Source organism: Stomoxys calcitrans, chromosome 5 (assembly GCF_963082655.1).
Source record: "Stomoxys calcitrans chromosome 5, idStoCalc2.1, whole genome shotgun sequence".
NCBI lineage: Eukaryota > Metazoa > Arthropoda > Insecta > Diptera > Muscidae > Stomoxys > Stomoxys calcitrans.
In genome coordinates this window covers 79,019,298-79,031,774 of record NC_081556.1, presented here as the reverse complement: position 1 = coordinate 79,031,774, position 12,477 = coordinate 79,019,298, and positions in this window count along the sequence as shown.

Below are 12,477 nucleotides of genomic sequence, written 5' to 3'. Positions count from 1 at the left end.
AATTCCCAACGACCTACATCATTAAGAAGTAAGTGTGCAAAATTTTCGAAGCTACGGATGGAGGGATGGAGGGACGGACGGACGGATGGATGGAGTGACGGGCGGACGGACGGGGGATGGACGGAGGGACGGACGGAGGAACGGACGGAGGAACGGATGGAGGGACGAACGGACGAATGGACGAGTTGATGCACGTGGCTGGATCGACTTATAATGTCGAGACGATCAAGAGTATATACACTTCATAGGGTCCCACATCAATATTTCAAGGTGTTATAAACGGAATGACTAAATCACTATACCCCAATCCTATTGGGTTGCCCAAAAAGTAATTGCGGATTTTTCATATAGTCGGCGTTTACAAAATTTTTCACAGCTTGTGACTCTGTAATTGCATTCTTTCTTCTGTCAGTTATCAGCTGTTACTTTTAGCTTGCTTTAGAAAAAAGTGTAAAAAAAGTATATTTGATTAAAGTTCATTCTAAGTTTTATTAAAAATGCATTTACTTTCTTTTAAAAAAATCCGCAATTACTTTTTGGGCAACCCAATATGTTGGAGGGTATAAAATAAGGTAAGTGAATGAAATGGAAATGCAATTTAAACCAACAATAGTACAAAGACATCGCACAATCTATATACGTCTCAGATTTGGTTTAATTTCTTATCAATACCAACGTGCGCAATGCATGGTTGCCAGCCCCAACCAACCAGGTTGGCTATTTGCGTTGTATTTTTTTTTAAGAAAAGTATTATTCTGGTCAGCAGTTTTTTCAATGATCGGCTGTGTATGGGTTAACATTGAGACCCCTAGGTTTAGCTCAGTCGTATACCATCTGCAAGAAGTTTTCGGCCATTCTGCATAGCTGATTCGCATCCTTACCTCTTAAAAGTATCTAACATCGTCTGATTAGCAGCCTGTTCAAATCCCCCCGTAATGGGTTGTTTATGGTGGTCACCTATATGATGGTCACCCCTGTAGCGTGCCTTGTGCCACTTTCTCAATTAGTGTCATGCAAATGCAAATTTTGCCTATGAACATTCCACTAAGAAACAGGGGCAAAATTCTCACATATCAATGAGTGCAGTCCGATTCAAGTTTAAGCTGATTGATAAGGGGCCTCCTTTTTATAGCCGAGTCCGAACGGCGTGCGGCATGGCAACATCTCTTTGGAGAGAAGTTTTACATGGCTAGAACCTCACAAATGTTGCCAGCATTAGGAGGGGAAAACCACCGCTGAAAATTTTTCTGATGGTCTCAGCGTCATAGGCGGACATGCTAACTTCTGCGCTACGGTGTCCTCCCACTTAGTGTCATAGGACCCACAATTTATCCCTCTGTTCCTTAGCAAATGGTTTATCTAGTCTCTAAGGACCCGGTCCAACCGGTACTGTTCTAAGGATTGGATCAGTGTGTCTGTGCGCTGTCAATACATACCGCATCCTTACCTCTTAAAAGTATTATAACATGGTCTGCTTAGCAGACCACAAATGCTGCCAGCATTAGTAGGGGAAAACCACCGCTGAAAATTTTTCTGATGGTCTCAGCGTCATAGGCGGACATGCTAACTTCTGCGCCACGGTGTCCTCCCACTTAGTGTCATAGAACCCACCATTTATCCCTTTGTTCCTTACCAAATGGTTTATCTAGTCTCTAAGGACCCGGTCCAACCGGTACTGTTCTAAGGATTGGATCAGTGTGTCGGTGCGCTGTCAATACATACCGCCAGTGTGTACTTCTCCTTCTGTAATAAAGACGGAAATATTCCGGTCCGGGTGACTTAAATGGTTGGAAGCTCCTCAAGGCTTCCTTTACCATAAGTTCCATAATGATAAGCTTTCGATCAACCAAGATTCCGGTCCGGTCCGGTCCAGACAATCTAATTTATCTTACCCAAGTCTTCTTCTAAGTAGTCTTCCGAATTTCGTCCAGTTGGTTTTCAACTTATTACGGAAACTTATCGCACTCGCCGCTGGGCGTGCTGTTTTAAACCAAATTTAGGAATAGTCAGAGAGAAACCTCCTACCTTATCCTTTTATCAATGGTAGCGGTGTTTCAAATATTTAGTGTTACGAGTATTAGGTCCTTAGTATTCAAGTATTCTGTCAGGGCTTGGTCCCGCTTATCAGTGTTGGTACTACCCCACGGACAACTCTGGGAAAAATATATAATTAAAATTTTTGTGACAAATAACGCAAGTCCTCGGCCGAGTACCAGTATTAGCATAGAGTAATTGGTAGTTGACATGGTTCAGTCCAGAAATTTTGTTTCGCAATATGAATCTTGAACTTGTTAATTTTCTTCATCAGAGCGTGTGTAACCGTCTCGCTCCGGTGGAGGATGACCTTAATCATTGGTATTTCAGTAAATGGGCTTCTTGGGAGTGGGTGATGGTCTCATCGTCTGCTCCCATGTTCTTTAGACAGCATTGGGTTTCCCGTCACTGCACTGCCTGATGTTTCAATATTAGGTTCTTTGCCTATCCTAAACTTCCGAATTTTGAGAGTCGGTGATAGTACTATCGTAGGATTCCTGTTCACTAGGCTGCATTGAGTCTCCCGTACCTGCAGCACCTGATATTTTAAAATTAGGATCATTGCCTATCCTAGTGTTGCCAATGTTGAGGAAGCCGGTGATGGTCTCGTTGTTGCCCCTGTTCGTAAGACGGTATTAAGTTTCCTGTCACTGCATTGTGTGATGTCTGAATAAGAGGATTTTTGCTTGTTCTAGTCTTCCCAATATTGAAGAAGACAGCCTCGCTCCTGTAGAACGCCATGCCTTTTGTCTTAGCCAAACTTGTCATGAAGACTTGACCAATGGCCACCAGAAGGAGAGTTCCTTCTCCTCCCCGTTGAAGACCGTCAATTTCTCCGCTACTAAACTTTGATGCGCAGCTTCTCTATACTCTCAGGTCAAACTTGTATGGATGGTCCCTTTTAAGAGTACCACTTTAGAGTACACTCCACTAGGGACCGATGATCAGGTGGAATTTTACAGGATGCACTGCTTCAATGGTTGCATACGTCAGCACATCTCTGTTATGCTTCCTTGCCACTCTGGCATAAGAGGGTTCCTCCTTGCCTTTTTCTCTGAGCATCTTCCTCTTCAGTCATGACTGTGGCGTCATTTTGGAAATTACAGTACTCCATGAAGACTCAAGGGCCGTGTGTTCCTGTTCCGACTTTGTCTCTTTCCGTAGTACACTATGAATCTCCATTGCGGGAGGGCCTGCTTGGTCTTGTTATGCTCTTCGAGAGATTTGATTCTCTTTCCAGCTTCCGTAGAAGTGTTTGCAGCATTCTTCACTTCGCCCATTTGCTCTGCCGGTCTCAGTCTCCTTAGTCGTGTCCCGGATTTCTTTCTCTGTTTTTTTGTGAGCTTAGTAAAGCCCTGGCCGACTACTGCCGACATTCCGCTGTCCTCGTCTCTCGATTCGGCTGCGATGACTGTTTCATTGACACTTTCGCTGTCTGAAACACCACCACTACTATTTCTAAATTTCCCATGAACATTTCATTAAGGAACTGGGGATACTTCTCTTATATCAATGAGTGCAGTCCGATAAAGTTTAAGCTCAATGATAATAGCGAGTCCGAACAGCATGCCGTATAGTGACACCACTTGGTAGAGATATGTTAACATGGCAGGATTCTTCACAAATGTAGCCAGCATTAGTAAAGGGATAACCACCGCTGAGAATTTTCTGATGATCACGCCGGGATTTGAACACAGGCATTCGGCGTCATTGACGGCCATGCTAACCTCTGCGCCACGGTGAACTTTTATCGGAAACATCTCCTTTACTTAAAAGCTGGAGACGTACATTCTCTATTTTTAGTCTGACGCCTATTTGAGCGCTTGAAGCATTACTCTCCACTGCAGGTGCCAGGGCACCCAAAGGAGGGGCGGACAACACAGCTTAAAAATTCATATTTCTAACACCAATTTATATCTAAATAAAAATTGTTGGTCAAAATCCACCCATAAACAAAAAATTCAATGGGGTATATCGGACTATATCTTGATATAGCCCCCATATAGACCCATCCGCCGATTTAGGGTCTTAGGTCCATAAAAGCCACATTTAACATCCGATATTGCTGAAATTTGGGACAGTGAATTGTGTTAGGCCAGTCGACAACCTTCTTTAATTTGGCCCAGATCGGTCCAGATTTGGATATAGCTGCCATATAGACCGATCTCTCGATTTAAGGTCTTGGGACCATAAAAGGCGCATTTATTGTCCGATTGGTCTGAAAATTAGAACAGTGAGTTGTGTTGAGCTCTTCAATATCTTTCTTCAATTTGGCTCAGATCGGTTTAGATTTGGATATAGCTGCCTTATAGACCGATCTCTCGATTTAAGATCTTGCACCCATCAAAGGCGCATTTGTTGTCCGATTTCGCCAAAATTTGGGACAGTGAGTTTTGTCCGACTCTCCAACATTTTTCTGCAACTAGGCCCAAATCGGCCTAGATTTGGATATAGCTGCCATATAGACCGATTTCTCGATTTAAGGTCTTGCACCCATCAAAGGCGCATTTATTGTCCGATTTTGCCAAAATTTGGGACAGTGAGTTGTGTTAGGCCCTTCGACATTCATCTTCAATTTGGCCCAGATCGGGCCAGATTTGGATATAGTTGCCATATAGACCGATCTCTCGATTTAAGGTCTTGCACCCATCAAAGGCGCATTTATTGTCCGATGTCGCCGAAATTTCGACAGTGAGTTAGGTTAAGCCCCTTAAGGTTTTTCTTCAATTTGAAGATCAATCAAGATTTGTACATAGCTGCCATATAGACCGATCTTTCGATTTAAGGTCTTGCGCCCATAAATCGAAAGGCGCATTTATTATCCGATGTCGCTGAAATTTGGGACAGTGAGTTGTGTTAGACTCTCCGACATTTTTCTGCAACTAGGCCGAGATCGGTCTAGATTTGAATATAGCTGCCATATAGACCGGTATCTCGATTTAAAGTCTTGGCCCCATAAAAGGGCGCTTTCATAATCCGATTTCACTGAAATTTCACACAGTGACCTATGTTAGGCTTAGGCTTTTCGACATCCGTGTCGTATATGGTTCAGATCGGTTTATTTTTAGATACAAATTACAAATTTTGCCCATGAACATTCCAATAAGGAACAGGGGATATAGATATAGCTACAAAAAAGATCCATATTTTGTTATATACAATTGAACAATGACTTGTAATTATAAGTATTTGGTCCAATCGGAACATATTTCGATATAGCTGCTATGGGGCACCGGGTTTTGACGAAAGGTGGTTAACATATATACCCGAGGTGGTGGGTATCCAAAACTTAACACATTTTTACTTGTTTAAGTTCTCTTTCGTCTGCCATTCTAAACGTTGCCCCTTTATAGACCCTTATCCTATAATGGAAGTTGTTAAAACACATAATCAAAATTTCATATATCTGTATCTTGGAAGTCCTTGAAAGTCCAGCTCTACATAAATTTTCCTTTTTGGATATTTCAATGAAAACAAACAGCTCACTGAAGTTTTTGTGAGATGATTGCAAAACCATCACAAATTATACACTCCACAGGAAAAATTAAATTTTTAGACTTTTTGACAGCATGGCCCAAACTCGCATTCAATGTAACCAATAAAAAAGATTGTAATATATCAATCATGTGTAACATGTTTAGAATATTTTTAAGCACTATATGCATGTGTTTGTATGGTTGTGTATATTGGGTTTTACCTTGATTGTGTCTTATAGAACAGCACTCAATTAATTATGAATAATTTGTAGTTGTTTCATTTTTTTTTTCTTAATACTGTAGATTTTGCAAAAACACATTTTTTGTGAAAGCATTTGTGGGACTACGGAGTGCGTTTCGAATCGACAAAATACAGAAACCGCCCCCTGCAATACATAAAACAAAAAAACCATGACGCATGCCCCCAAGGCACTTTTGTTGGTTTTTAATATATTTTTTTTAATATTGTTTTTGTGTGGATTTTAAGTTTAAAATCCAAGGTGCTTGCATAAAAAAATACTTGATTGTGTCTCTTTACTGATTTTTCTCTTTAAATATCATTGATCACAAAATGTAGGCAAAAAACGCACTTTGCTTTAACACCCACTTTTTTCATTCAAGACAATTAGTGGTAGTAAGTACGCGTCCAACCCCCAAAAAGCGGGCAAAAGAGTACGGTGGATCTTAGCTTAGCTGCCAAACGTTTTATTCACAAAATATGCTTCGTTAATAATTGAAATTTGCGTTTTATTATTGCTCCTATTTCAAAAATTGTACGACACTGCTACCAACTGCTCCAGCGCCAAATAAAGTAAGTGAGGAATACAAATGTGTGTCAATATTCAAGTAAGAGATAGGGCTCAACAGAAATATTTGCTATAGAAATAAAAAGCCTAATTTTGTCACATGCAAAGCAAATATTTCCAATATACGTTTAAGACCTAAAACTGGTCCTAAATTGACTAGGCGACTAAGATAAAAAAAAACAAGTAAAAGCGTGCTAAGTTCGGCCGGGTCGAATCTTATATACCCTCCACAATGGATCGCATTGGTCGAGTTCTTTTCCCGGTATCTCCAACATATGATAAAACAAAAGAATTGTAAAATTTCATCCAATTCGAATAAAAATTGCGTCCTTTAGGGGCTCAAGAAGTAAAATAGGGAGATCGGTTTATATGGGAGCTATATCAGGCTATAGACCGTTTCAGACCATAATCTACACGAATATTGAAGGTCATAAGAGAAGTCGTTGTACAAAATTTCAGGCAAATCAGATAATCATTGCGACCTATAGAGGCTCAAGAAGTCAAGATCCCAGATCGGTTTATATGACAGCTATATCAGGTTATGAACCAACTAAAACGATATTTGACACAGTTGTTGGAAGTCATAACAAACCACTTCTTACAAAGTTTCAGCCAAATCTGATAAGAATTGCGCCCTCTAGAGGCTCAAGAAGTCAAGATCCCAGATCCGTTTATATGGCAGCTATATCAGGTTATGCACCGAGTTTCACCATACTGAGCACAGTTGTTGGAAGTGATACCAACACACTATGTGCAAAATTTCACTTAAATCGGACGAGAATTGCGCCCTTTAGTGGCTCAAGAAGTCAAGACCCAAGATCGGTTTATATGGCAGCATTATCAAAACATGGACCGATTTGAACCAAACTTAGTGCAGTTGTTGGACGGATACCAAAACACTACATGCAAAATTTCATTCCAAGAATTGCGCCCTCTAGAGGGTCAAGAAGTCAAGACCCAAGATCGGTTTATATAGAAGCTATATGAAAACATGCTCCGATATGGCCCATTTACAACCCCAATCGACCTACACTAATAAGAAGTATTTGTGCAAAATTTCAAGCGGCTAGCTTTACTCCTTCGAAAGTTAGCGTGCTTTCGACAGACAGACGGACGGACATGGCTAGATCGACATAAAATCTCTCGACGTTCAAGAATATATATACTTTATGGGGTCTCAGATGAATATTTCGAGTAGTTACAAACAGAATGGCGAAATTAGTATACCCCCATCCTATGATGGAGGGAATAAAAATTAAATCTTACATATAAAAAGCAATTTGTGTTTGTTTGTGTGTGTGTTCCTCATAGACTCAGAAACGGCTGAACCGATTTTCTTGAAATTTTCACAGATGGTGCATAATGATCCCGTGGTGAAAATAGGGTACTACATTTTTTGATATCTGAAGGGGACGGTATTTAAGACTTGAAAACGTATCTGATATCCAATTGTCGGACCAAGTGTTTGGGGGAACACCCCAAAACTTAGGGTGGTTTTGGGGTGTTCCCCGGACATATTTACTGACATTGGCAATATGGATGGTATTTGAGAGTAGATTACGAATTTGATATCCAAATGTGGGACCAAGTTTCTGGGGGTTCAACCCCTTCCCCAAAGCACCCCCCAAAGGGGACAAGTTTACGACCATAGCAATATGGGGCTCGAATGAAAGGTCTCTGGGAGTAAAGCACGAATCTGATATCAATATTCGGGAAAAAGTGTTTATGGGCCACCCCAACCCCATAAAACCACCCAAATAGGACGTATTTGCTGACCATTGCAATTAGGGGCTCAAATAAGAGGTTTTTTTTTGGAGAAGAACAAGAATCTGATATATATTTTCAGGGCCAACTCACTGAGTGGCCGCCCCATCTCTCAAAACAGCCCCCAAAACGGTCATGTTTCTTGACTATGGAAATATGGGGGGTTCTAATGAAAGGTAATTGGGAGTGGACTACGAATGTGATATCAACATTTGGGACTAACTGTCTAACCGACGTCCCACCCGCAAATAGGACGTATTTGCTCACCAGAACAATTTGGGTCTTAAAGAAAGTGGAGCTCGATATTGATTGTTTTTAGGGCCCGTACCCCAAACCGGACATATTTGCTGACTTTTGCAGTAAGGGGTTTAAATAAAAGTTATTTGAGATTAGCAAACGTATTTGATATCCAATTTTGAGGCCAATTAGAATATGGGGTTCAAATAAATGATATTTGAGAGTAGAGTAAGATGCTGATATATTTCCAGGGCTAAGTGTTTGGACGACCACCTCACTGCCCAAAACACCCCTAAGTCGGACATATTTAACGACCATGTCAATGTGGGGCTCAAGTGAAAGGTAGAGTACGAAATTGGTACCCACTTTCAGAACCAATAATCTGGGTGTCTACCCTTTCCCCAAAAACAATCCACAAACAGCAATTATTTACTGATCGACGCACTATCGGGCTCAAATAAAGGTATTTGGGAGTATAATACGAATCTGATATCGAAAGTGGGACCTTGTATTTGGGGTACCGCCCCTTCCCCCAAAACACCCCCCAAATAGTGAAAATTTACCGACCATGGTAATATGTGGCTCAAATGAAAGGTATTTGAGATTTAACAAGTAAAAGCGTTCTGCCGGGCCGAATCTTATATACCCATCCACCATGGATCGCATTTGTCGAGCTCTTGCCAAGGTATCTCTTTTTAGGCAAACAAAGGATAAAAGTAAAGAATTGCTATGTTATTGGAACAATAACACGTTATGGTTTACTTCAGACCATAATTGAACTGAATATTGGAGACCCTAGTAGAAGTCATTGTGTAAAACTTGAGCCAAATCTATTAAGAATTGCGCACTTAATGGGATGAAGAAGTATAATAGGGAGATCGGTTTATAGGGGAGCTGCATTAAGCTATAAACCGATTCATGCCATATTCGACACGTATGTTATGGTCATGAGAAAAGCCGTCGTACAAAATTTCAGCCAAATCGGATAATAATTGCGCCTTCAAGTGGCTTAAGAAGTCAAGACCCCAGATCGGTTTGTACGGCAGCTGTATCAGGTTGTGAAGCGATTTAAACCATTCTTAATACAGTTGTTGGAAGTCATAACAAAACACGTCATGCAATATTTTAGCCAAATGGGATAAGAATTGCTCCCTGTTGAGGCTCAAGAAGTCAAGACCCAGATCGGTTTATATGGCAGCTATATCAGGTTATGGACCGATTTGAACTATTCTTAGCACAGTTGTTGAAAGTCATAACAAAACACCTCATGCAAAAATTTCAGCCAAATCTCATAATAATTGCGCACTCTAGATGCTCAAGAATTCAAGACCCCAGATAGGTTTATATGACAGCTATATCAGGTTATGGACCGATTTCAACCATACTCAGCACAGTTGTTGGAAGTCATTATAAAATCTCATGCAAAATTTCAGCCAAATCGGATAAGAATTGTGCCCTCTAGCGGCTGAAGAAATCAAGATCCCAGATCGGTTTATATGGCAGCTATATCAAAACGTGGACCGATATAGGCCATTTACAATCTCAACTGACCTACACTAAAAAGAAGTATCTGTGCAAAATTTCAAGTGGCTAGCTTTACTCCTTCGAAAGTTAGCGTGCTTTTGACAGACAAACGGACGGGTGGACATGGCTAGTTCGACTTAAAATGTCATGACGATCAAGAGGGGGAGTTACAAACGGAATGACGAAGTTAGTATGCCTCCATCCTTTGGTGGAGGGTATAAAAACGAATTTAATAAACAATTTGGGGCCAAGTGTCTGGGGGACGCCTCATCCCATAAACTCTCCTTAAACCAATGAAAATATGGGGTTTAAAAAATGGTTTTTGAGGGTAGAGCACGATGCTAATAGTGTCTGGGGACCACCTCACACCCCAAAACATAAATTGGATATACATATCTACCGATCTTGGCAATTTGTGGCACAAATGAAAGGTATTTGGGAGTAGGGCACGAAATTCATATCCACTTACGGGACCACGTTTCTGGGGCTCCACACCACCCCCTTAACCCACCAACCACCACCCTGGGGCACTTCCCACTACCAAAATCCATATGAGAATATTGGGCTCCAATAAAGTCTTTTAGGCTAAAATAAGTCTTTAACATCCAAACTTAAATGACCATAAACCCTCCGAGCGAATTCATAGACGAATAATGATCATATGAAATTCAGATAAAGGCATTCATATTGTTAACCGGTTTCTCAAGCTATATACACATACTATTTTTGTAGCATGGTATTTCACTCAAAGCTCTTCCATATAAAGTAAAAGAAGGCGCAGCGGATCGGGCCCTGTCCAGCTAGTATAAATTTTCAATTTTCCACTAGTCCGACTGTGTGGCGTATGAGTGATTTTGATATCGCATCAGGCTTTCCATTGCAATCCATTATAAGTTTAGTACTTGTAATGGAGAAAGATATACATTATACCCTCAATGTCATTGACAATTATTCGCAGTTTGGAGAATTCCATTGTGATACGAGTGTGTAATTCGTTTTAAATTACTCGTATGCGTCTAATGGTTTCCTATTAAACCTAATACTCACTCGCATAACCGACACGGGGCAAAACGACAGGTTTTTTGATCGATTTTGAAAGGTTTAATTTTTAGTTTGGTCGCTTACAGGAAGGCACACTGACAGACGGACAAGCGTCTGCCAATAAATTCGATTGGTAGTGCGATACACAAGTATGTACTCGTACGAATGGTATTGAATAATTATCACAACCACAGCAAGCAAACAGAAGAAAACAGCAGCCACAGCTGCACGAAACAACATTTTTTGGAGCAAATACAAATTTTCAAGTGAAGTCTCAATATTTTTGGTTGTTTCAACCGCAATTTAATTAAATCATGGCTGCGCGCAAGTGCTTTTTGGGTGAGAATATGCAAAATATTCATAGCTACACCCAGAGAAATAAGTTTGCTGTTACCAGCAAACACTGCCTGCTGTTTTAAAATAAAAGCTTTTTATTTTTTGAAGAAAACCGTTTGAATTTTTTTAATTTTCTTTATACGGATGGTTCCAAACTAAACGACCAGGTGGGCTTTGGGGTGTACTCTGAAGATCTAGAACTAGTCATATCGAAAAGGTTACCCTACCACTGCTGTGTGTATCAACCGGAGATCTTTGCGATTAAGGAAGTGATGGAATAGGTAAGATATAATGTCATTACGACGATTGGCATTAATATCTTCTCAGACAGCCAGGCAGCCATTAAATCCCTGGAGAACATATTTCTGAACACAAGAACCGCCCATGACTGTCGCAGATCTCTCAACGAGATGGCTGAACAGTTAAAAATTCACCTGTTCTGGGTGTCGGGCCGCAGACATATCCCAGAGAATTGTAAAGCGGACGAGATTGCGACACTAGGAACTACCCTACACATTCCAGAGATATTGGAATCTGTGGGTATGCCTCAAGCGACATGTAAGCTAAGTTTTCAGAACCAGGCCCGAAGAACAACGAATGATAGATGTTCGCAAAGAGCGAGCTGTGAGCATTCCAAAACTATGTGGCCAAATCTAGACTCGAAGAGCTCTACCGCTTTGCTGTCATTAGCTAGAACAGACGTCTCAGTCATTGTGTCCGTCATGACAGGTCATTGTCTAAGTAGAAAACATGCTGACAGACTGAAGGTTGCCAGCAACGACTTTTGCAGAAGCTGTGAGGACATCGAAGAAGAAGAGACTATAGAACACCTTCTGTGTGTGTGTCCCGCACTAGTAGTCAGAAGGAGTACCTCTATAATTTCTCATTTCTTTGAGAACTTGTCTGATTTGGCGGATGTGAATATTCGCAAGTTATTGGGCTTCTTAAAGCGACCTGGATGGTTCAGTCGTAGGAACTAGAAGGCATCTTCCTTCTTCTGTTCCTGTGGTATCACAATGGACGAAAACGTCTAAGTGAGTCTGTTGGCAGACTGCCACTTAAACCTAAACTACTGCCAAGATTCTCTGCGTGTAGTATTTATGTATCGTTGGAGTATGAAAGGGGATCATGTGCGTATGATGTAAGCATTTAATGTAATTGGTGTAGCCACATGTTAACAGCTTTTACTTAAATAGAGATTCCTTAATTTCAGAGTAGCCTAAGTGAGAATGTTTAGTTTGCAAATGCAAATTTGCCAA